Genomic DNA, 27353 nt, shown 5'->3' on the forward strand with positions numbered 1-27353 from the left:
CACTGACATTATTTGGCCACAGCAACCATTCATAGTCTGTCCCGCAAGTCAGATTCCTGAGATGCTTTCTGTTCATTCTCATATCTGTATTCACAAAGGCAGAACTATTAAAAGCAAGTGAATTATTTTTATTGAGTGCTTATGACTCACTCCTGACTTATTCCCTTCCTTGTGCCCTACAGGCTACATATCCCCGCACAATTGTGGACTTCACCATAACTAATGAAAACACACTCTGCTCAATGATCAAAGGATTGAGGAACATTTGTTTTGCTCCATAAATGCCAAGCTATTTTCAGCCGGCTGAAAGAAATGTTAATTTAATGTTGACAACAAAGCCTGCACTTCTTTACTCGTCAAAGTGCCATAATGTCGTTATGCTGGGTATAAGGGAAAGTTTAATGAATTCTCTGATATCCTGGCGGCGCTGCATTGTAAAACATATACATGCTCAACACCACATTATGTTTGAAGACTATAAACAACCTAACATTAGACAACTACACCACTACTCTTTTCAGTCATTACCTCCAGTTCAGGCCTCCTGATGATGACATGACTGTGTAGACAGGGGTCATTGAACTGAAAAACAAAGTTCATACTCACATAATGTATGCCTGTAATGTCTGTTACACACTACAGTTTAGTAACAGATGGTTAGGTAAGAAAACACACCCACGTGACCAGAAATGTTTCGTAAGCAATACTAAGTTCTTTAAAAAAAATACACCTGTTAAAGGTGAACTATGTAGTCTTGGGAAATACATTTAATTTTTTTCATGCCCGTCTTTAAAGGACAACACAATTTCATACTGGTTTACTTTGTTTATATTTGGCGGACCCTGCCACCTTTTTAGCTTCAAACAGTGTTCTTGTGACCAGAACAGCTTGTTATTCAGTTATAATGTGTTCTTACCTCTTTAATATTGTAAATAGTAAAAGTCTGAGTTTGAATTTCTTCTCCAAAACTATATAGTGGCCCATAATGCAAAAATGTTCAATAGATTTAACTGGATCAAGCCAGTGCAGTTGTGATTAAAGTGCCACCTTTGTATACACCTTTATCTCCATAAATCTTGCATATGCACATCCGATGTTTTTGTGGCTGCCAGCAGCTTAAACTACCACTTAAGACTGTAAACTCGCAAGGTTAGGTTACAGAGGTCTGCTATTACAGGCTATACGTTGATTACTGCTTAAGAGCAGCTCTGGCAGAAAAGCACCTTAATGTTTGCTTTATGTTTTTTCTGTTGGGAGAGCGTTCTTCAGGTTCAGCCAAGATAATAATTCAGAATAGCTGAAAACGGAGCATTTGTGGTGTGATTTTCTTTTTTCCAGGGCTGTTATTTGTTAGAGTGTGTAAAGTCATTTTTAAATTCACATCATCTGCTTAGTTCAGGGGTCAGAGGAGGTCAGGGTGTTTTATAGTGTTTCAATTTGAATGGGATCTCAAGAGCAGCAGTGGGTAAAATTACATATCCAATGACACACTCCGTCCATTGAGTGTTAATCTAGCTGGGTGGCTGTAGCAGCAGCAGCGGAGCAATGATAAGAGAATTGTAATAACCCTGCTATTTTCCTTTAATGACTAATGGGTGTTTGAGTAATAGCAGCTCCCTGTGAGCACTATGTGGCAAATGGAAGGCTAGACGATGTTAAGGAAAAACCCCTTTCACTGCGCTCTGACTCCCCTTTTTTGTGGATGATTTGTCAATACACATGCTCGGGAATTCAATGTTTACACGCTGTGCTCCAATGGCGTCTTGCTGGTTTTCACCTAGATGCCGTCACTGCGTTTTTCCTGCGCCATGAATTGTCATGAAAGATGATTCTCCATTATAATGGCTGGCTCGAGTCTCGAGAGCTACTTCAGAGGCATTGTGTTGCGGTATGTGATGGTGCTATAACCTGTCATCGCTGTGGCTGGCCTGTATTTTAAAAAAAGAGGCATTTTACTTACAGAAAGGCTATTGTGTTTCAAATAAAGGTGATTAGGCTGATTTATTGTTTTCTTCCAGACTGTTTTGCTCAGGGATTTCACATACAATATAAAATTATGTTGGCAGGAGACATAGGTAAGCAGTGAAGTGTCTGCTTGACAGAACCAACACAGGAAATGATGTTTAATCAAGCGTCCTGAGACATCAGGTTTGTAATTAAGACAGTCTGTTGCCTTATGTTTATATTATAATGACTTTGCACAGTTGTTGCAAAGAGGAAGCAGTGGACAATACGGAAACAAGTGGATAAACTGATTTAGCTTTTTCCGTTACAGCACTTGATAGCAGTTTCATTGCAAGATATCTGGCTGTTACATAGAAAATTAATGCTCTGAACAAAGGAGCAATGTTCGCTCAAAGACCTCTTGATGGGCCATTCAAGTGCTGTATATTCATTAAAAATAACAATCTGTCAGCACTTACTGACAGCACGCACAACAAGCCAAGCTCTCTTTATTGTTCTCCGAAGATGTTTTTCAGTTCCTGTGCCAAGAGCTGGGTAATTGGCTGTAGCAAAGCCTTGCATGTGTTGTTTTAAGATATTGGACTGACACGCACAGGGCACACTGGCAGAAATGAGGCAAGCATACCCCCCTCCCCCCTCCTCCTACTCCTCCTCCTCCTCCTGGCTTATCCCAGCAAGTCAGAGGAGGCAAGACGCTGGATGTGTTTTTGTGTTCTTTGACAGCTTCCCTTCACCTCTCATAAGAGGAGATCCAAGCATGCTGCATCATATCTCATCTTTGTTTGATTCAGGCCTAGCTCCGCAGCAGCTCCACACAATTGTGCCAAGGAGATAGCATCGGCAAGCGCTATCCATGTTAACAATTGTGAGCTGTCTTGCTACATACTGCTGGTGGTATTTGATGTACTAGATGTGATCAGATCTGCTGTGAGCTCAGCCATGGTGAAGTCGGTTCATCCTGCAAATGGCGTCTTCATGTGTCTTATTGGGGCCCGCCTGGCATGGATTCACATCTTAACTAATCAGACACGTTGGGTTTGGTGGTGTTGCCAGCCTCTTGGCAGGTCCTAGGTACAGCTATATAAAAAGAAAAGAAAGTTGTCTTCATATTTGCCTTGTTCAAATTTGTATGTGGCTGTGAGGCTATGAGGCTGAAAAGTGTTGCAACTCGCCACATTTCAGTGTCTTCTGTGATTTATGTACACGAGGGGTTGTACAATAGAGTGAGTGTGTGGAAACTGGAAATGGAGGCTTGGCTCTTGCATTTGTAAGAGTTGTGGATCAACAGCAAAATGTAGGACAATGAATACATGAAATAATTGTGGAGATAGTGACTGCACGCAGCAGATTTCTTTTGTCTCTAGAGCTGCGATTAGTTGTCAACTATTAAATTATTTATTTGATATTTTGATAACAAGAAAAAAAAAGTCGCATTTCTCTGATTCCAGCTTCTTAAATGTGAATATTTGCTGGTTTCTTTGACAGTAAACTGAATATCTTTGGGTTGTGGACCAAACAAGACATTTGAGGAGGTAAACTTTTTTTTGTTCGACATTTATCAACCATTTTCTGACATTTTATAGACGGAACAACCATTCAATTCATATCGACAGATTAATCAACAATGAAAATAATAATAATTGCCCTAGTCTTCCACGTTATTACATTTCTCATGCGTCTCACTAATTATTAGTTAAAACACACCATAGCACGCCAATGATAGCCTATTTTTTAAGGATTCAGGCAAGATTGGCTAATAATAGCACTTACTCAATTACAGTGCCAAAAAGCATGAATTGAAAGTGCTCAAAAATAACAGTCAGCCATTTGCCATCTCAGTAAAAGAGGAAAATGAAATGGTGTAGGATCAGCTGGCTGGCCCCTGAGGAGAGGGAGAGAAAGGGGGAGAGAGATGAGGAGGAGGAGGAGTGCTTTGCTGCTGTATGTGTGTGTGTCAGTGCTGATTAGGTAAGAGATTGCCTCATGTAATGACACGGCATGGCGCTAGTGGTGCAGAAACACAAACAATGCATACCAGTGTTTTACTGCACACACCCCCTGCAGCTGCCTGCCTGGAGATGTTTATATAGACATATACACTCTCTGTAGAATATTTCAACATCTTTACATGGTGCCCTTTTTAAACAGACACACACATTCACTCCATCCGGAAGCCCTTCTCGCCGTGCACTCCTTTTCTTCTGTAGCACAGATGAAAGATGGAGGTGATTAAAGGGAAGGAGCACAATGGGGTCTGTGCAGTTTTCTATTAACGCTTATTGTTACTATTGACAGCAGTATTTTTCAGCACAGACAGTATGTTGTTAAATATGCTACATAACCTGCTGAACCCCCTTGCTCTGTTAGCTGAACCTTAACCATAAGTGAACATGTCATACTCTATTCCTGCCTGTGACAGTTTAGGTTTCTGTCAGTGTGTTGGACCCATTATACACAGGAATGTTTACTGAGCTTTCATTCATTTGCTTGGCTAATGATACACCAGTTACAGGCTGGTGCTGGAGATCTGATCTTAAATGATATTGCTATATTTTTAGGCTATAACATGATACAAAATTTATACATCTCAATAGTTTGAAATCTTCTCAGCACTTTATAAATGCCTATAGGTACTTAAAATATGTATATGTATATAAAATATATATATATTTATATATATATATATATATATATATATATGTGTGTATATATACTGTATATACATATGAATATATATACGTAATAGGTATATATACTTAAAATTAGGAATCACCTAATCAAATTAAATTAAATGTTATGGTGCTATAAACAACCAAAAATACGTTTAGTGATAGTGTTTGACAGTATTTCAAAATGTGTCAACTGACTTGTAGGTAGATTTGGCATCCTAAGTAACCTGGCTGAACCAATATAAAACAAATTATTATGAAAGTAATTTAGCTACAGTGTCAAGCAGTTTCAAGCACTTTATCCAAAACCTTGAAAACACCAGATTAAAATGTAAGCATTTTCAAGGATTTTCAACACCCATACAAACCCTGACAATTAGGGCTGCAACTACGCTTAAAATCGAATATGATTTATAGGATAACAATATACTATCAATAAACTGTCCAGCCTTTTAGGCTGAGTTCCATAGAATTGTGTGTTAAAATGTTTGTGAAGTGTAAAGTTCTACTGTATTTCGTGACACAGTGATTAAGGTAAATAGTCCATTTGTTAATGAGAAGCCACCTTGATTAGCAAGTCTAAATCATGCAGTTGGTGTAATTGATTGTTTTATAGAGAGATGTGTCAATAACAGCTGTCTATTGTCCAGAGGAGCATACGTCTCTGTCATTAATTAACGTGTCTGTAATGGCTTGTTATGCTGTGTTTTTTCTGTACAGTATTGGGTGTGCAGGACATTGATTTTCAACACTGTGAATGAGACAGATCATACACACATCTCTTTACAATGTGCTGGTTGTGCTCTGTGGCCTCTGTGACTAATACAGGCAGTGCATTGATGTTGGGAGTGTGCACATGAGCCACAGTTTGCTCGCAGAGCTGCACAGCCCCAGACCTGTGACTGATGTTTTAATGGAGACGGCACCCAAGCCGGTGTTGAGCTCAGGATTCATGCAGCCATAAGGAAATGACCCCCGGTGACATTGTGGAGCTCTCCACTCTCCTGTTCACGAGGTGCCTCCAGTAAACTGTGCCCTTGCTCGCCCTTGCAGGTTGGGCACACCTATTGAGCCTGGTGAGCCTTCAGTTTAGGTGCTGGGACTTACAGCTGGATCCAGTGTAGGTTTTAGGGATGGACATCTTGTCTCTGTACCCCAGTTCCAGCAGCGAGCACAGAGAAAATGAGTTCTGAGGATTGGGTTTAGATTTGCCACTGTAGCACTTCAACTCTGATACACTCTAGCTACCATCAGGGGAAAGGCTGTCAGAGAGAGAGAAAACAGCGAAGCACAGCAGTGCTATCTAATAGATCAATTTGTAATAAATCTGTTGCCTCAAGCTGTTGTTGTTCGCTTCTACTCAGTAAAAGGTGTCTGCGTTTCTCAGGCAAGAAAATGCTTGTCAGGCAGGGCATACAGAGCTATCAGTGAACGAGACGCGCCCAAAGCACAGTAAATCATTTTCTCTGTGCTCAGTTTACATAGGTCGAACACATTGCTCTCTTATCAGCACATTCCATTGGTCAAAAAGGGGGGGTTATAACCAATCGATAGGACTGAGCGCTGAAATGAGGAAGTAACGCTCCCCTCACATTAAATTCCCCCCATTATCCAATATGAGCCATTAATCATGATGAAGGAGCTATTGATTAGACTATCAGCCAAGGTTGGTCAATTTATTTGCCGAGAGTCATTCCGCAGTGTGAGGATCTGTTGAAGTCGTGCTGCTGCTTTACAAAAAGCAAGTGGCTGAATTGAATCGGCCCCATTATTATGACAACAGTTTGATCTTTAAGGTAACAAAAGAGCGGGCCTCTATAAGGACCACATGGGACCTCTACTGCTCCTCCTCCACTAGCAGCCATATGGACCGTGCTAATTGTGTTTTACGCCAACCATTTTCACCGATCCATCGGGGACTTGTGGAAGTGCTGTAGCTATAATGTCACCAGCAGTGGGCTGGCTCATGAAAGAAACATTAGCGAGCGAGATGAGAAGACAGGAAGGCAATACACTGCAAGTCAACACAATTATTGATTTTATTCAAATGAAATCGGTGCTCCTCTGTTCCGAGTCTGCTGCCTTCAAAGGCTGATTTCTATTATTTTCTTTTCCCAATTGTAGCTTTTGTCTGAGTATTCAGTTCAGTCTCACACATGCACTTTGTCAAATGGTGAAATCAAATGCTAGGCATGATGCCAGTGTGTAAAGATAGAGCTATAAAAGATGACTTGTTCTCGTAATCCCATATATCTCCAAAGATGTTTTTATCCCATTAATTCACATGATGATGTATCTGATTCTAGTAGTAGTACCTCGTGTAAGCCTGCTGTAATTGCTCCGCAGAGAAATCGTCTCTCTCTCTCGTTTTGTTTTGTGACAACACAAATGCTGAGGTTCGAATGTTGAATGTAAATGTGACATTCACAGTATTTGCTCTGCCCTTCAGGCCACGGATTGGTTGTAGAGTGTTTGAAGTGCTAAGTGTGACTGAGGCAAATCAGTGTGTGTTTTAACGTGTTTATAATATGCAATCATGAAAAGGGCACATCTATGGAAATTGGATCCACTGAAGGAGGCGGAGGGGAGGGGAGAGGAGGAGCGATGGAGTGGTGATGGTGGAGAAGGAGAGAGAGCGAGAAAAAGTGTGTGTGTGTGTGTTTCATTGTGTCCCCGCTAACAGTTTTCTTGTAATTATTGAAATTGATGTTTGCCGCGGAGCTGTAAATCTGCAAGATCTCTTGTTAATAAAGCGGCAGAGGCAGCCGAGCTGTTAGGCTGGGAAATAAAAGGCAATCAAGCCTCCAACATCCCCGTCCCTCGCCCCAAAATGAAGCAGCAGAAATCCTAATTAACTGAGAGGATGAGCAGCTCTTAGAGTGCTTGGCTAGTCGGTGCCAGAGCTACAGTAGCTGCTATACTCTAATGAAGACGCTCTGCTAGCCGCCCGCAACCTCTCTCTATCTCCATCTCTCTCTCATCCTTCCTTCCAGCCCTCTCTATCTGGCTCTGGCTCGCCTAAGGTATTTTCTCCCCCTCGGCTCCTCTCCTTCTCTTCCTCCTCCGCCACCCTCCTCGAGTGTGAAGTTGTGGATGTTGCACTGATGGAGTGAGAGAAGTCTTTTTTCTTGGCCCTGAGGTGTCTGGGAGTCCTGCACAGGAAATCGGTGAGCTAGATGATGGCCTCTGTGATGGTTATTGCTGCTTATGTAAAGTGCGAGAGAGAGAGAGGGAGGGAAAGAGAGAGAGAGACAGCATTGATCTCCTCCCATTGATTTCATAGATCCTCTTTAAGATGACAATAAAAGTGTCTTTCTGTGTCATCTTCAAGTGCCTCCTTTTCAAATCAGCCATGTGGCAAATTACTCCTGTCATCAGCCGCCCATATTCAAACGGCATTGTGTGATCATCTGTGGAGTTGAAAGTCAGGTTAAATCTTTGCTTTGCACACTTGATATTTGTTTGTGCAGCAGCGCCGCAAATCTTTGAACATGACATTCAGTAATACGTTGGTTATGTATTGCTGCAACCAAAGCTCTTGTAGTTTATAGGCCTGTTAAGTAGCTTTAATACAAAATAAGTTATATAGCTCCAAGCCACGTCTTTGTTGCTGTGGAGGACTGATTGATTGTTTGAAACCCAAGCTCACCTCAGCTCCCAGCCAGCTGCTTCTCACTATTTACCTGTAAACTTGTCCTTTCCCGCTTTTGCTTTGTCTGTGGATGGCCGCAGAGCTCTTTCTCTGTCGCCTCTCCCCCTCTTTGTTGTACCAAAGCCTCCAGGGATGAACGGACAAATAGAAGACAGCGAGAGGTGAAGCTCCCCCCCACCTCTCCGTTCTCCCATCTATCTTTCTCCCTTGCGAGGCACTCTGCCAGACAAGTTTCCAGGCACTCAAAAGCAGCAAATCGACTCACTGTAGGATTCACTGTCACTTAGCCGAGCTGGGGCACAGCAGCACGCTAGGAGGCCAAATCCTCCTCCTCCTCCTCCTCTCCCCATTTCAGCGCCTTCTCAAATGAAGAAAATGCTATTTGGCATGCCATAGCTGAGGCCTGGTTCTCTGTATAGACAAGCTTATTTCACTTCAGCTCTTCTTAAAAGCCTCTTCAGTTTTACATTAGTGGGTTGGTTCTGATGACGACTTGATTAAGAGCTTGTCACATTTCAAACAAGTCCAACTGCAAGGGTTCTAGTGAGCAGCGTTCCATCTTGATTCGCTGCGGTTAATTTTAAACAACACGATTGGCAGGCGAGATGGTGCGGCACTATCCCAGGAATCGCTCATCAAGGTTGGGGATGTTTTGTTTTGTGCACAGATTTCATGATTGTGATTGAGCGCGAGGAGAACGCTGTCAGAGTTGCAGGCTCTTCCTTTTATTCTTGGCACAAAGCAAACGATCCGCTCGGCACAAAGCCAGCGCTGGCTGCAAACGCCGAATGTAGTAGGCAAGAGGAAGGTTGGCGCCTGGTTTTCGCTCGTGCCCGTGCACTCTGATAGATGCATGCACAAGCGTGTAAACACATGCACACACGGTGTAATAAAAGATAAAAAATTCTCCTGACAGCAGGAGTTTAAATTTCACTCCTCAGTGCGACAGCTTTGTCACAGGGAAGAGATTCACCACCACCTCTGGCAGCCCTAGAAGTCCTCCCTTTCTTCTCCCTGTTTCCCTCTGTATTTAGCACTCAGCCTTTTTCTCTCTAATCAACGACAGGCTTGTGAAAATCTCTACATAAAACAATGCACAATGCTGCTTTATTTTGCTTTTTTCTCTTCCCCTCTGCCTGACTCTTCCCCAGAGTTAGTTTTTTTGTCTTGCCTGTGCAGCTGCTGCTGTGAAGAAGATGACAACAGGCATAGAAAACTAAAAGGACACGTTGTCCCACCCCCCCCAGCCCCCCTTTTTTTCTCTTTAGGTTTCTCTGTAAGCAGCTACCTTGCTAACGTGGCTGCTTACATTACACAGGGCTCGTCCACCTTGTATTTGCTGTTTCGGGGAGATAAACACGATGAAAGTGAGAAATAGGTGTGACGTTCTCGGGGAATTAGCTTAGTAATGTGGCTGTACGTGTGGGTGTATAGGGAGGTGGACGGAGGTCATATGAGTGTGTTTTCTTTTTCTAGATTTTGTTTATAAGCAAATGAGTAGCGAGGGACCGGAATCGACGGCCGTGTTTTAATTGTTTGTGACACGTGAAATGAGAAACAATAATGTGTGACTAGCGGGCCGGGGAGATAACAATCTGGTCTGGCGCTTAAAGGAGTGTCAGAGAGATGCATTACCACGTCTTTGTGTCCCTTTCTGCCCCCTCTGAGCCATAAACCACTCAGGAGCATTTAGCCGGCAGTGATTTCTCCTCCGTTCACCTCCTCGCCCTGTTTGTGATCCTGTGGAGCCGCTGGTGGAAAACCTCCCAGGCTTCTTGACTGAATCCCCTAATATGTGTGTCTGTGTGTGTGCGTGCAGCCCGGGTTCTCTGCAAATCTCTGCAGCACCACCTGATTTGACTTGGTAATGGGGCATTGATGAGTCTTGGGGGAAATCGGAAAAGGAGCACAGAACCGCACAGCGAAAACCCACTACTGCGCCGCGGCGGTGGTGAAGACAGCGTCAGGTTGCTCAATAGCAATTGACAAAAGAGGAAAGAAGATAGGGAGAGGTAAAAATGGAGGACTGTGGAGATATAGCTGTCATGTGTTGATGCCTGCGGCCGCCTGCTATTTCTACAGGGGTGGGGGAAAGAAGCTTAGAGGTGGAGATGGGCTTCAGCACCCGGGCTACAACTCGATTTATATTTTTTACTCCACTGTAGTGAAAGAGCCGGTTCTCTCCCCAGGACAGCAGATTATTTACATCTTTAGCAGAGCTCATTGCTCACAGAATATTGAGTTCAGTGTGGAGGACATAAAAGGTAGCCAAGCCAGGAGTAGTAGGGGAGATAAAAGCAGGATCGCTTAAGCACTCTGTGTTATTTGAAGCACATTTCTACCGCTGTTGATGTAGCCACTAGCCTAATAATTCATCTTGCCTAGTTTTTATCACTCAGCGCACGCCCACGCTCATGCACACACACACACACATACGCACACACACGCCCACACACACAGTAACTACTCACAAACACAAATTCCCCTCGCCGGCGAGGGTAGGCCCCCTCTAATATAAAACAAGCGATTCAAAGATGAAATGCTCATCATTCTGCCGTCTCACCATGGCCATCCAACAGATGAGTAGTGCTGCTAACAAAAAGCAGGGGGCTGCCTGCACCCGGCTCTCTCACAGGGGCATCTTGTCTGTGTTATCACTCCAGCTAGTGCTGCAATTAATATTAATGTGCTTTAAAGCACGCTCCAGCAGCCCTGCTTCCCTCTCTCTCTCTCTCTCTCTCTCTCTCTCTCTCTCTCTTTGTGTGTGTATATATGTGTGTGTGTGTTTGTGACTCAGGAGGAAGAGAGCAATAAAGCCAGCGGGGGATAAGAATCTAGGCAGGATATGACAGTCCTCATGTCAGCTGTCTTAGAGCTGGAGGGATATGTGGATAAAGACAAGGGATGAAACTGAATCCCAGCCAGCCAGACAGGCAGGTAGTACGACATGTAGGTAGAGACTTCCAGCATCCACAGCGGCTGCAGGGGGGGAGCAGGGGAGCTGAGCTGTTTATTTAGTCATGTTGTAATAATGCTTGACCTTTTCTTTCAAGTCCACGGCCTGACCTTTAGCACCTTACTCCTCTGCAAATCGGTGAGTGTGTGTCTCTCTCTCACACACACACACACACACACACGTACACACATGCACACGGGGAGAGGGAAACGAGCACCTCCTTTGCAGGGAGCTTCATGGTCTGCCAACTCCAGGAGTGGATTGTTCCAAATTAGTATGCATTAGGTGGTTAGTGCAAAGCATTTAATTATGCGAGATGGCACTAAACTGTCTATGTTATGATTAGCCCAACACGTTACAACCTTAATTTCTTCATTTTTTTTCCCTCTCTCTTTCTGGGGGTGAGGGGGGGAGGGTGATAGGCTGCTGAAGGGAGACGGCTTTAGAAATGCTCCCATATTCCCATTAGATGTTACAAGTATCCCCAGTATCTCTGCAGCCAATGTTTTCTCCCTGGAAGGATTTTGATATTTTCTTGTCTCCCCTTTCCTTTCTCTCCCCCCCCCCCCCCCCCCCCCCTCCCTCTTCATGCCCCCAGATACTTTGTCAGACGATATTGAATCAAGTCACTTCCTTTTTATGTGTGTATGTGCACGTCCCCGCTCTCTGTTTTCACTGAGCCGCTTTTCATGGTAGGCAAGGCTTTTTAATCTTGGGCAGCAGGCAGTGGTGGCAGAACCAGCCTGGGCAGAGTCAGAGCGAGCGAGGGAGCCAGGCAGCCATCCAGGCAGGCAGGCAGTCAGTCAGTCGCTGCAGTGGAGCCCCAGCAGCTCCCCGGAGGAGCCCATTATACAGGAGAGATATCAAACCATGAATCATTTACGCCAGTCCTCCCCTCCCCTCCCTTCTCCTACCCTCGCATGCAGCCTTGACGCCCGGCCGGCCGCCTGCTTGCCGCTGTCTGCATCTTTAATGAATGATTATTGCGTTTCATAAACATGGGCTACAGTAATTAAAGTATTATTGATCCTTTCCAAAAATGTTTTTTTTTTGGCTCTCCTCTTCACATCTTTTTTTGTCGCTATGCCGGATAGAAAAGTCCCTCTAGGAACGGCGCACAGTGATTTATTTAGCCTGACGGTGTGATTTTATTTTTTTCCTCCTGTTTAGGCACTTCAAGAAAAGGCTTCATTCAGGGAGGAGGGTGATAATACAACAGGGTGGGGTTTTATTTAGGTTGTTGTCATTGTGCAGTGCGTGGTGAGCAGTGTGTTGGCTGGTATGTTTTTGTGTTTTGCGTAAAAAGTGTAGCGACACAGGGGTTAATATGCTGGAAAAGAGTGATTTAGGTCAGTGGTGGTGTCTGCATCTGTCACTCTGACAAGCTTGCGCTTTAGGAGGCTGCACGGCATTGAATAAAGGAGAGAGTGAGAGACAAGTGAGGAGAGAGCCGGCTCTTTCAAATGGAAAAAAAGGGGAAACCTGACTTGACTGTGATTTGTTCTCTCAGCGACAGGCACCGTGTTACAAGCAGCCGTTTGATATAAACCTAATCAGTTTCACCTCTTCATTGAGGATCAAGACAGTTAAAGCCTCTGCAAATAAGTGCACGTCTCCCTGCCTTCCTCCATCTGTTTTTTCCTTCCTTCTCTCCCACCCTCCTCGAGCTCTCCCTGCTGTCATATTCTCCTGGTCATTTCTCCTTCCCTCTTCTCACTTTCACTACACTTGTCTTTCTTTCACACTCTCTCGACATCTATCCCATGTTCCCTCATCCATCCTCTCCCCTTCTTTCAATCACTTTAGTTTCTGTGTAAATATCACAATCACTGATGAGGAAAAAGTGCTGGCATCTCCACAAGGGGATTAGAGGAGCCATTTTGTGCATCACTTATTAATGTGTCTATATCTTTTTTTCGCGTCCCTCGTGAGCTGTGTGGATTGTTTCTTGTTAGACAGAAATATGTTTAAATCTTTTTACACCATGCAAGTTTTTACCTCCGTAATTGACAATTTTCAAAGTCAAGCCGTCAAGTTGTATTTAAAGCTTTATGTTTTGATGAGATATTAGTTCAATCTAATTATTTTTATTCACAGCTGTTGTTTTGCTTCACAATAACAGCATCATGAAACCACTTGCTAAACACAACATAAAATCAGACAGTCCGATTGATCCGGACATTAAAAGTCTGAGATAGCCTGTCTCTGCTGATTGCTAGCCTTTTCTCCCTGCCCTATGGCTCGTCCCCTTTGTTAGTGAGCCACATGGCTCTCTACAGGGCTTAGTCTAATCAGTGCTAAATATTCAGCGGTAGCCCATAGCCTAATCAGCCAGAGCATAATCATTGTCAACCAATTGCATTCCTCTTGACCTCCCAGACGGAGGTAAACTGCACAGCCTCTCCATAGCGCCGCCTCAATTACTGCAGCAGTAACGGTGATAAAGAAGACCACAGGCTCAAATGAAAACGGCTGATTGATGTGGACACACACGGCTTATAATTGGATTATAAAGAAGGACGTTAATGGTGTTAGGGGCTCCATGGTGGACCGGTAATCTAAACACTGACCAGGTATTTAGTGATTTCCCCTTCCTGCCTCTTCATCTAATGCACTTGTGCATCATAACTGTATCCTCAGGGGTCTCGGCACCTAAAGCACAACCCTCTTGTCCCGCCCCTGCTGCAGTGTCAAGGGTGTGTGTGAGCGAGTGTGTCTGTCTGTGTGCGTGTGTGTGTATAAGTAAAATGCTTATGTGAGCTGCCAGTGACTGGCTCTCTTATGCTCATGACAGCTGTGGGGTCAGAACAAAAAGCTGTCTATTTCCAAAGCAGCAGCGCTCCTCATCCTCCTGTCCAACACACACGCAAACGCACACACAGAATGAGTCAGTGTGAGAATTTGGGAGGATATGTCTGTCCTACAGCAAATGCACTGAACAAGGCTACGACTAAAGCTTACTTTGATTATTGATTAATCTATCAAATATGTTGTCCTGATTGAGTCTGTAGTCTTCCCTTCACAGTGATCCACAGCTCAAAGTAATGAATTTATATATAACAGCTTAAATATAATTTAATATTTTGTCAAACAAAAACAGAAGTATTACATTTTTTAAGTCAAATTAATTGAATTTCTGTAGATTGACTAATAGCTGCAGCCAGTGTTTCCAGTGTTGGACCACCACTGTAAGAAAATTACCGACACAGCTAGATAAAATTAGAAACTGAATATTATAATCTACAATAAAACAAGAAAGAAATAACAAACAAGCATAAGGCCCATTGCATAGGAGTATGCCTTTAATCATGATCAAATAACTAGATTATAAAAAGTCAGTGCTACAGTCAGTTATAGCACTTGAACAAAAACCAATAGACCGACAAAAATGGATGTGGAGACGAATACCAAAAATGACTCTGTCACCACTGCTACAAGACGATAACAGAGGAAACGCTTAAGTTGATGATCGATAATCGTTTTTCAAGAAAAAATGAAAAAACACTTGCTGATTGCAGCTTCGTAAATGTGAGAATTTGTGGCTTTTGTTTGTCATTTATGATGGCATATGAAAGATCTTTGGGGTTTGGACTGTCCATTTTTTTATAGTTCTTATATACTAATAATGAAAATCATCTTAGTTTGAGCCCAATTCACTAATTGATTAATCGACAGAAGGAAGAGCTGGTCAGTCATGTTGCTTTGGGGGAGGTTCAGCGCCCCCCTTGTTGTCAGACCGCTCCTCATTTATTTCTGTTTATCCTAATGGAAAGCGTTAAGAGAGGGATGTAATTAATTGACCCTGGCAGCTGAATGGGGGCTGTGTTCGAGTCCTGGAGCAGGTGCTCACTGTGCTGCTCCACCTTCCTCTCCATCAGCCCTCGTCTCAGTGTGCATATCTCCGCCGAGAACCCGTGACTCCCCGCTGACCGATTGGCTTCTTGCTAAGTGCACTGATGCTGGATGCCTGAGCTCTGCGTGAACGGCATAATACCAACTAATGCCTGAAGGAGTGCTCTCCCCATTTCTATCTCGCCTCTCCCCTCAGCCGCTGCTTAGCCAAGCCTGGCCAGTGCAGAGTAGAGCTGAGTGCCTCCTTTTTCTGCTCTCACTATGCTGCTGCTCTGCCTGGCAGTTTATTAAAGGGAATACTAGCTTTTTCCTCGCGCCCGGGCGTTTGATTTCGACAGCAGCAGAAGCTGTCATGGCAGATAAAAGGCAGCAGGGCCCCAGAATTACGGTGCACACACACAGCATCTGTATTTACTGCGTCATTCTCCCCGCCTCTGACAAGGGAGGAGGAGGAGAGGAGGAGAAAATGGAGGACAGGCTGCTGCATTCATGTGTCTTTACATTGACATGTCTCATCAGGGAGAGAGGTGGACAGACAGTCTACAGTGAAGCCATCAATCAGCCCTTTTCAATACGCCTGTCCAGCACACTGTAATACTCACACATAAAGACTGACAAAGGAAGGCGTTATTGCTGCTGTTGACATATTTTTATAAACCTAGTTTTCAGCTGCCTTTGTCAGGTGGAGTAAAATAGTAAGGGGATTGTATTGTGCTGGCTGAATATGTCAAGGCTGACTGAGACAACCTGATATTGATATTATCATCAAGTTTATTTAAACTAGAACATCACTGAGGACAGGCCCTCGTTTTCAGTGGTGCCGAGTAACAGTTTAAAACGATTCCAAATGATAACAGATATAAAAATAAAACCCTAACCCTACAAATACAGTTCATAAAAGATAAAGATACTAAAACAATTCAATTAAAACGGGTTCAAATAGAAGCTGAATGGTTTATATTCACATTTAAAAACCGATCTTCCAAGGTCAGTGCAGACTTGACAGACGTGTAATGAGCAGTCCAGTCTCAAGCCAAAGCGTGTACTAGACCCTAAAGGACAGCGTGTTAGGGATAGCGTTACTGGCAGGGGGCGATAAGATGGGAGCAAAGGAAGTAAGAGCAGGAAGGAGGTTGGGGTTGGAAGGGTAGAAAACCATGATCTTTTCCTGAACCTTACCAAGTAGTTTTGGTGCCTTTTTTATTTTGAAAGCGTAACCATTGTTTTCTTATAAGCAAGCAAAAAACATCCCAAAAAATAATTTCAATCATATATTTATAAAGACGTACAGAGAGTAGTTCTTTGTGCTAATCGTGGGGGTAATTGATTCTTCAGATGTTTGCCACTTTTAGTTAATCAGATAATTGGTCAAAATGATTTATTTTTATTTCGGCTTCTAATAAAAAGTGTTTTCTCTCCAAGCCTCGCCTTGAAAACAACTTAACAGAGAGATCCTGGCAGTATCCCTCTCCGAGGCTGTGGGTCATGCTAATTTTGCATCTGCATCATTTCATTGAGCTTTAATTAACACAGCAAGGATTCAGTGTCCTCCAGTGTCATCCACTCAGACAGCTAATACAGACTCATTAGCCTAACTCTGAAACAAAATGTTATTACACTGTTTACTCTTTTGGTATATATTAGAATTGATTAGGTTGATGTATTCATCCACCTAAATTAAGGTTTTCACATCATATCCTGTCGGCCATTTCATCTGCTTAGTATCAGAGGTCTGATATAAGCCTTTATTTAATACAGTACTACCTTAACCTGCTTCCTCAGCAGTGTTTGAAGCAGCCAGCTGTCTGTCTTCTTCATGCATCTCGATGCTGTAGCCCGTGGTGACAGCAAGACTAATGTATTCATGGCGCTGCCACGGTGAGAGGCATTACTTTACCTTTGCTTAATTGAGGGGAAACTCCCCTGACACCTGCTTAGCACAGCGCTAGGCTAGCAGAGCGGCCAGACTCAACCCCAGGAGCCGAGGCCACTGAACCCTGACTGAGAAATAACACACGCCAAGACCACCCAGGGACTGCGTGCCGAGGGGGGAAATGATTTAATAATGCTGATGAGATATTACGCCGACCCCTTCCTCCACTGTCTCCCTCTCTTTCTGTCATTACTTCTTACCTGAACAGGGAGACAGCTCTGACTCGGTGCCTGAAGGTGTATTTAGATGGGGCTGCTAAATATTTCACACCCTAAAGACAGAGGAGTGAAAGAAGAGGAAGCAAAAAGGGGAGCGAAAAATAAGTGCAGAGGGTTTTGACATGGATTGTGGAGGGAGGTTAGTGAGTGTAGTCAAGGGCAGTCGGGGCAGGCTTGTAATTGGCTGACACCAGACTATAGTGTGTGTTTGTGTGTGTGTGTGTGTGCACAGTCAGACACTATCTGAATACTGTAAGGCCAAATATATCACCCCAGCCAGACTGCATTGCTTTCAGGGTGTTGATATGCTGCCATCAGCATGCACTACAGTGAATGTTGATCTCAAGTACAACAGACAGTATATTATTTTCTTTGGGCTCCAGTACTAAAACTCTGCAGAGATACAAGCGAGGGTCCCATCTGAGACACGGCATGACAGCTCCACTGAGCTCCTGCCCTGTTTTTAATTGTCCCATGCCCCAGGGGCTGCTGGGAGCTAGCTGGGCGGGGCTGAACGTTTTCTCCACGGGGGGATGAGGAGGAGAGGTGGGTGACAGAGCGCTTGCGGTGTCAGGTGCAGGTGTGGGGAGACGAGATGGAGAGGGGGCTGACGAGGAAACCGTGGGGAGTCGAGTAGTGGGAAGCCTTCCACTCAGATGCAGAGAGGAGAGGGAGCTTTATGAAAGAGGAAAAGCACGCAGGAGACTTCCATCACCACTGCACTCACTGATACATATGAACCAGCTGACAGACAGACACTACTGCTATAGATTAATATAGAGCACAGTGTGGCAGTGATAGTTTTAGTTTGGACAAGGAGAATGTTTTGCTTTTCTGATGATGACATGTCTGCTTGACGAGACATCATTGCATTTTAAATCATAACCATAGGCCTCATTGTACATATATTATCATACATATCTTATAGGCTTATCAATGTGTATGACCTCGATCATTTTTTATGACCTCTATAATTTTATTTCAGAATGTCACCAACATTTGAGCCAAAATAACTTTCCTGCCATTAAAAGACTTGGGCACAGCACCTAAGCACTTTTCCCACTATTTATTTATTGTTTTGGTTGTATTGTTTTATTTATTTTATTTACTATATTTATTTATTTATTTGACCATGCCAGAGAGGTTACGTTTTCGTCCGTGTCTGTTGGTTTGTCAGCAGGATTACACAAAAACTACTGAACGGATTTTCATGAAACTTGGATGGAGGATGGGTTTCAGCCCTGATTAAATCCCATTAACTTTTGTTGTCGATCCGGATAAAGGGACGGATTGAGGAACTTTCTCTCTCTTTCTTTAGCATTGTGAGGTGATTTTTCTCAGGGAATAATGCATGGATCTTGATTAAGCAAAAAAAAAAAAAAGGTATATTTTTGGTGGCTGCTATCTATGAGTTGTTACAAATTGATGTAGATCCAATTAAAAATCTGGGTCTAGCGGATTAAAACATGCTTCATTGGATATTGTATTAGGCTTGTTTGAAGGGTGTACTTGCATTGTAAGGCCCTTATATATTTTTTCATTATATCACTGGCATAAGATGGTCTTAAATTACATCAGTCCTGTTTATCGCAATTATTTCTGGGACACTACATTGTCCAAAAGTAGTTATCATGACAAGCCTAAATGACCGTCTGCTCCCCACTTAGTCTCTAGAGCTGATATGATGAATCAATCAACAGAAGAATCATTTTTATGATCAGTTTTATGATGGTTCCAGGCTCTTAATTATAAGATTATTATGCTTATTCTCATCTTAACATATAAACCATGAACTGAATATCTCTTTTGACTGTTGGTCGGACAAAGAAGTTATTTGAAGATGTCAGCTTGGGCTCTAGAAAAAGGTGATTTCATTCAGGAATAATCAGTCTATTGAGCAAAAAATCTGCAGATTGATTGATAATGCAAATAATTGCATTTATAGTTATCATTACTGCAGTGATCTCACAATTGACCTCATTGTACATATGTATATTTTATATTAGCTGTTTTGTGCGTTACAAATTCCCGTTTTATATGCCCCCCCAGCAGAGCCCAATTAATATCTTAAGATGCCTCCTCCATGTTATAATGCTAAGACAGTTTCCCTCCAGCCTCAAGCCGTATCATCTGTCATGTTGCTGCTGTGTTATAGCCTCTGTACAGATCCTGCAATAACACTGCGCTTTGTACTATTCATCTTGCAGCTACATGAAAGCCGAGTCAGATGGTAGAGCCCGTTTTATCTAGCACTTGGATTGCTGCGAAATACTGTCGAAACTCCAATTGTGATTCATCATTCCTTTGAGGTGTACACATATCGAAAATGCTGTTGAATAAACAGCTGGAATGTATGCCTTTAATGTGATTATGCTCTCTCCGACGATGACTGTATTCAGGTTAGGGTAATTGGAAAAAGTATGTTTACATAGCCTTTTGTTATTCAGAGCATTGTCTCAATTGGGGAGAATATTGACAAATTGCACTCGCTGTAAACAGTCATTGAGCCGTTGAGTCTTTTATAGTGAAACATCTGAACAATAGCAGAGCTGTTCAGGGCTGCAGGAATGAAATGTTGTGCAGCCAAGAGGAAGCAGCAACGTGGTTTTGGGTCTTGCTCTTCCTGTGTTGCTGGCACAGAGACGTCATCCAGCCAGTCATGCAGGGGTCAGGGGCTCTGAAAATAGCCCTGAAGGGATTCAGGCTGCACTGATAGCATACCTGCTGTTACCCTGAGATGTTATCCAACAGCAAAGCCAGCCCCGGCCCCCTCCCAGCTGCTGTGCTCTGCTTTGAATTCTTCTGCAATACCTCACACAAAGATGGAGTGGGGCCATTATACCTCTGGCTCTCTAACGCTCCCTGCAGACACACACAAACATGCTTAGTTCCACCTGCACAAACATGCATGCACGTTACCTGCAGCCATGCACGTCGTCACTGCATCTAGCTCCGCATACGTTTTCAGAGATCACACTCGTATGCGACCACACACACATCAAACCAGATTGCGCCGTCGCCACAAAAAGCTTCACGGCGGCTTTTTTTTTTGCAAAGGGTCAGAGTTGACTGCAAATTACAGCTGGTGGCCGACCAAGGCTGGTGATAGATCTCGACGCGCTCTGTGTTTACCCATACACACCTGCACCCCCACCGACGGGAGAGACGGCAGCGCAGCCGAGAGCGCACAGCCATTTTGTAACACCTCGAGGAACTTTCCCTCCTCTCCCCTGTATGAGGAATAGATGAGGTGGTGCCATTAAGTGAATTTGCTGTTATTTCCCCAGGCTCTTAGCTGAAGATGTCAAACCTCAGCCACTGAAGCAGCCAAGGATGACTGCCGACTCAGGCGGAGGCACACACACACACTGCGCTCTCTGCCATGCACATGATCAGCTTTCATGCTTCTGTGTAATTTATCAAATTGCTTGGGCATGTGATGAATGGGCCCAGATCTCAAAAGGAAAAAAAAAGACATTTATTTTGCATTAGGTTGCTGTAATGCCCATGTAACAGCTTAGAATTTAATTACAGTAAACATTCACATTTTTCTGAAACAATAATTCAGTAGGCCTAATTGCTTTGTAGTTTTTACAGACTACACTTGAGCGATTACGCAAGTAGAATCAGCTTGTTTAACAAAAACTGTTCAATCCCATTACTTGTACCACAGCCTACTATATTTCCTTACTGTGTCGATTGGAACGAGCAAGTAGGCTTAATGCTCTCTACGTTTTCTCACAAATGCCCCGCGCTCACACATCCCCACTGTAGAAGAGGCTAGTTCTTTCCTGGTGATTTGTCACAGTTCCCCATTGTATTACCCACCACCTCTCCTTCACACTCCAAATCCCCCCTCTCTCTTTTCTTTCTCTCCCTCCCCTCCCTCGCTCCCCTAAATCATTTCTTTACATGTGTGTGGGTGCCCCCTCTCGCTGTGATTCTGATACTTCATAACGGCAGGAGGAAATTGAGCTGACCTTGAGGCTGCCGAGCTCCTTTATAATGCTGATGTATGGGGCTGTGGGCGCAGGCAGCCAGTAAGTGAGAGGCATGTTTTTATTTGCCGGGGAGCGGGGCCCAGTGTCAGGACACATAACAAGGTTCATTTCTCGCCCACTCGAGCTAGCTAGTATGCCGGGAAGCTTAGTGTCAAGCATTCGAGTCCACTAAGTGTTTACCTGCATTAGCCTTTGTATGCTGGAATAAGTTGCATCATGCTGCCTGTAGGGTGATGACGGGGCAAAGCCACACATGGAGTTGTGCAGATTGGCCTCAGTAATATGTTATTTAGATGATGCTGCTGTATTGCAAAAGTGTTGCCAAGGCCCTCATCTCAAGGTTGGAGGAGAGATGAATTCATACATCGTTTCTGTCCAGTTTGCATTTTATCGAGTGAGTGACAAAAGAAAAAAAAAAGTACAGTCTCTTTGACAAACTCATATCAACCCCGGCTGTCATTGATGTGATTATTTGTTCAGTGTAGATGGCCCACTTTCTTCTCCTCGGCAGCTCTCTACTCATCAGCGCAATCAACTTCCTCCTAACACAATCAGGCTGCTCTCAAATTACGGTCATGATTGAGACCAAGTCGGTGGCAGGAAAAGACGAGAGGGCTCATGATTCAAGCGTGAACGCTGTTCAGGAGGTGGACACAATAAATTAATATCTGTAAAATATAATGCAATCTAACGCAATAGCCCTGCAATAAGCGCAGCAGATTTTTATCAGTGAGGTGTCACTTTGAGACTCTGTTCTCTTCTTCAGTGTGGAATTGATTTATATTATAATGTCGGCTGTTTTTGTTCCAACAGTTCACCCCAAAATCAATAATTCATGTTTTTTCCTCTTACCTGTAGTACCATTCATCCATCTAGATTGTTTTGGTATGAGTTGCAGAGTTTTGGGGATATTGGCCTTACCGATGCCTTCTATCTAATCATATCATGGAACTAGATGGCACAAAAAATTGCAAAACTCAACTCAAACTTTCCAAAAAATGACCGTTACTCTGATCCACAGACCTTGTTGTGAGCCGTTTCAGTTTTTTTTGTTTTTTTTCTACTTAACTACACCTCCCAAACATATGACCTGGCAGAAGGAAGCGTGCATCTACTCGCTGACGAGAGGCTAATTGATTAAGCTAGCTAATGTCACGGCTCAGCTGAGGACACCGTTAATCTTTACATTTTTCGCTGTCACGAGCACAAGCCTCTCATTGATGAGTTGATGCACACTTCCTTCTGAGCGGTGATGCCGTTGGGGGGTTGCAGTTTAGTAGAAAGAAAATAGTTCCTACATGAAACTGCTCACAACAAGGTCTGTGGATTATCTTGAGAAATGGGGTCATGATTGCTGGAAGAAGACATTGCTGTTGAGTTTGTCATGTATTCCTTTGGTGCTCTGAGCACCATCTAGTTTCATTATATTGGAGGAGAAGGCCAACATCTCTACGACCATTATCTCCAAATCTCGTCAGCTCACACCAAATGTCTATCCAGATGGATTTATAGGTACAATGTGTATTTCTGATTTTGGGGTGAATAGTACCTTTAACTAATATCTGAACCATGACCAAATTTAAAGCAGGGTTGGAACTAAACTTTAGTTTTATTATCGATTAATCTATGCACTATTTTCTTGATTGATCAATTAATCGTTAAGTTTATAAACTGTCTGCAAATTGTGAAAAATGGTTGTGAACAAATTCTCACAGCCCATCGAGACATTTTCAAATGTCTTGTACCAGCAGTGCTAAATCTAAAAATATGTTAGTTTACAATCATAGCAACAAAAAAAAATCCTCAGAACTGAGAAGTAAAAAACCAATGAATTTTTTCCTTTTTTGCTAAAATTAATGACCATTGATTAATTAATTAAGTCACTGTTTAATCAACTAATCGTTGCAAATGTGACTTAAAGCTTCATAAAGTTGTTTGCTAGGCTTATTTATTGGATTACAGCTGGACAAAGCGATGGTCAAACATTTGTACATGTAATTTGATAATCCTGAGCAAGCCTCAAGCATTCACACATTCATGCCTACACACAAAACAAATGAAATGATTGCATAGATCAGAACATATTATCCAAAATTAAATCTGACCCCATGCTGCTAAAGAAAAGAGGAATGTTTGAAAATGTCATGCACTGTTAAGGTGTCTCTGATACAAACCCATTCATGTGGGTCTGTATGGGCTGCAGACAATTCACACATCTAAAAGTAGTGCTTCAAGATTAAGACTGTTTTTAATATTACACTGTAAATAAGCATTTACTCGAATATAAATCACATGACACGATGTCCTCTAACCCTAATACAGTGCTGGTGGAAGAGTGTAATTTACTTTAATGACGCTTTTCCATCTTCCACACCAGGATGTTTTGTGTTCAAACGTTTAACCATGCATGTAGAACAAAACCATCTGCCTTTGCGCACTGTGCAAGTTTGAATGCTCCCAGGCTCAAAATAAAACCACTTTGACATTGTTGTGGCTTGACATTTTTCACAATGACAAAGACACAATAGAAAATAATATACAAGTGTTCATTTTTGTTTTTACTTTGTCAGGAATGTTAAATAGTCGCTTTAGCCCTAATTTGGAGCCTTGTGTGGAACAGTAGTGGCTGTGGTTGACATTAAGATGAGCGGAGGAAGCCGATCAGCCCTGCCAATTCGGCTCACTTCTCATATGGCACGGATCCACTTGCCTAACCCCATGTCTGGATGCTGCACTCTGAAAACAGGCAAGCACCCAATTCATTCAGTGCTCATCCAACAGCACATTGACTGTGCGCAAAATATGTTTCAGCAGCTTAACAGCGGCAGACTAATCAATCGATCCAGATTTTGCCGTCCATTGATCTTGGCACACCCTGGGTCCAGACAATTACAGCACGTGTATGATAATGATATCATTAGCGTCCCATGGCCGATCTATTAGGGCAGGGGAAACGCTAGTAGAAATCACCCGAGCCATACATAAAAACATTTGCACTGCCAAATGCTGGGGAGAACGGTTCAAATCTGCTTTGCAAATGCCTCCCTGTCACTCTCCCCTCCTCCCCGCCTCACCACAGGAACAGTAGAGCGGCGGGCGAGCCTGCTGGTGCTGCTGACTGGCATTCTGTGTGTTGATGAATGTGCCGGCCTGACGGCTCAATGTGCTTACCTAATAGGAGCTGCTCTACTGTCACGCTGAGTTTCTCCATCTCTCTCTCTCACTCACCTCCCTCATGTCTTTTTATTTATTTTTTTCTTCTGGAGGTAGTAAGGAAAGCGTTCCACTTGGCTAGACACTGCAGCCTCCACACTCTGTTTCTCAAAGGTTAATGGAGCTGCCTCACAACGCACACTAATCACCAGGTAATTGCTTTCGTTTGGCTTGATAGGTGGCTAAGGTCAGCCATGATGACCAGTGCGGCCATTTTGGATGAGGGAAGCAGGATGCTGCCGCTTGCCAAATATGGTTGCCAAGATTATGCTGCTGGTCTATGATCTTTAAAGGCTTTACCCAGTTTTCTTTGGCCCCAAGTGCGTTTTCCCTGTAGAGGTGCAGGTCTAATTCTGTATTTTGAACTAAATTTCTTTTAGCAGTGTGTTTCCTTTTGGAGTCATTGCTCATATCTGAACTAGGGACTGATTTTCCTTTCCCATAGACCAGTCAACTAGACTAAAAGTAAGAAAACAGTCAAAAAACGGTCAAAAATTAGCACAATTTAATCTACAGGGTTAAACATTGACACAAAAATATAACCTACTGTTGCCATTTGAAATGTTAATCACATTCTTGAATAACCAAATTATATTTTAAATGCTGCTTAAATATGTGGCACACATGACAAAAACTCACTGATAAAAGTTGACAAATACCATTTATTGAGACAATAAAAAAATGTGCCTGATTAAAGGTATAATATGTAACATTTGTTCATCAAATCGTATAAAAGCAGCTAGACCTTTGTGATATATTTAGAGTTGTGTACTTACATTATCCCAAATTTTTCTAACAATGTTCAAACCCAGAAAAATCTGTAATTTTACTCAGTGTAATGTGCATTTCATGTCACTACAAATTGCAGGCAAGTACCGAGCGATATGTCAGAGGAAGAAGTCGTCGAATATTTAATAGATTTAATACATGACCTCGTCTGTGAACCCTATTTCTGAGTCACGTCAGACCGATTTTCATCAGCAATGGTGTTTTCTAACATTGGAGACAGCAACTCCCATGATCCCTTGCTACTTCATGACATCATCAAACTACTCCTTTGTTGTCATTGTTTTGATTGTCAGACCCCTAGAGACAGAAATTATATATTGTGTTTATTACATTTATTACATATTATTAAAACGGCATTTCATTGGCCAGACGCAGTCACATGTTGAATACGTAAATACGTCTTTGATCTAACAGTATAGCGGCGTTGTTAACTATTAGTAACAGATGGTGTTTTTGTAAAAGACAACATTTGATAAGAAAGACTTGGCATTGCAATAAGTAATTTAAAGGTGCTATATGTACAAAAAATTCTCTGATTCCAGCTTCTTAAATGTGAATATCTTCTGGTTTCTTTGCTCCTCTGGTCGTTAACTGAATATCCTTTGGTTGTGTAGAGTAATCTTGGGTTTAGGAAAACACTTATTGACTTTTTCACCATTTTCTGCCATTTTTTAGACCAAACAACTAATAGATTAATTGAAAATGAATATAATCGTTAGTTTTAGCTCAAGAACTGATTAGTGTTTCGCGTGTCGACTAGCGAGTGTAACAACCTAATCCCACACATCCTTAATCCTAACACTTTAACACCAGCCTCTGAGAGTATGGATATAGTGGAGATGCTGCCTTTGTTCTACTCATGTTGTCTTGTAGAGGTGTTTAATGTGGTCACCATGAGCCTGGTGTTGAAATAATGGCTTTTTCTGACATGCCGGACAGCCGGAGACGCAGACAGACTGAGAGGCGGACTGAAGTCATGAAAGCAAAGCGCTTGTCTTTGATGTCAGCCAGCTTCCGCAGGGCCCTGGTGGTCGGAGGGGATTGGGATTTCAGTGCAGGATTTTGGGATTGTCGTGTCACAAAGGTCTCGTCTGGGTCAAGTAAATTTTAGCCTGTGTGTGTGAGAGTTTGCATATTGGCAAACTACAACTGAGACCAGGCTGCTGAGGAAGGAAAGGCCAGTTTGTCTTTGTCACCGTCCACATCAGCCCATGCTGTTCACTTATAATAACACTCAACCTGCAGTGCGTGGAAGTGATCTTTCACATGAGCACACATGCTACAATATAGGAATAGACATTTCTAGGCCTGTTGAGCTTGTTTTAGTTGCTCCGTTGTGACCGGTGGGAGCGACTGGATGGATGGGCAGTTTGTTAAAGGAATGATGTTGCATGCCTTGTGCTGTGTGGATACAGCCTCTAGGCCCAGATATGAGCAGATTAAAACAGAGATAAGTTAGTCACAGACTGATTTTTATAGGGTTTTAAAAAACTAGAAGACAGATGAGTCTCTGCGTGTGCGTGTTTGTGTGTGTGTGTGTTTGTTAGCTTGATAGCCACATTGTCTGTCAGAGTGGAAATCCCAGAGTTACTGAAGGGATTGCAAAATCGATGTGAGCTATTCATACACGGATCTAATCCTCAGATTTACTGCCATTTAATCTGTGGTTATGGCATGGCTCTGATGGCTCTAATGCCGTCAAACAGATGTCCCTGCTCAGCCACCCAGGTTAGGCTGCACCTGGTGACACCATTGAGCCCTGGCACTAGGTGTCCCGCTCTGCACATTTCATCTTCTCCTCAGGTGGTGACGATTGTACCAAAACATGCATTATAGTGTCACGGTGCATCTCCAAGAAAAATCAAGCCAAATATTTACATCAAACATCTGTGACTGACCCCCCGAATCGCTGATCATGGTGTGAATGTGAATATTATGTGCTTATCTGGATCTTTGTTGTGCGTATTTGAGCCGTCTTTGACAGCATACCAGCCTGCTTGCTGTGCTGTTGAACAGCGCTGAGATTGCACGGATGGAAATACTTGTATTTTATTCACTGCACACCTGGTGTTATTTCCAAATTCAAAAAGGAACAGACCATTTCA

The 27353-nt window shown here is 43.0% G+C and overlaps 1 protein-coding gene across 2 annotated transcripts in view; it reads left to right on the forward strand.

Annotated features, from left to right (window-relative positions):
• The window catches only part of rerea (arginine-glutamic acid dipeptide (RE) repeats a), a 135316-nt gene that overhangs the window by 1213 nt on the left and 106750 nt on the right, over window positions 1-27353 (forward strand). The window lies entirely within an intron of this gene.

Source organism: Pagrus pagrus (genome assembly GCF_965226575.1).
Source record: "Pagrus pagrus genome assembly, chromosome: 11".
Lineage (NCBI taxonomy): Eukaryota > Metazoa > Chordata > Actinopteri > Spariformes > Sparidae > Pagrus > Pagrus pagrus.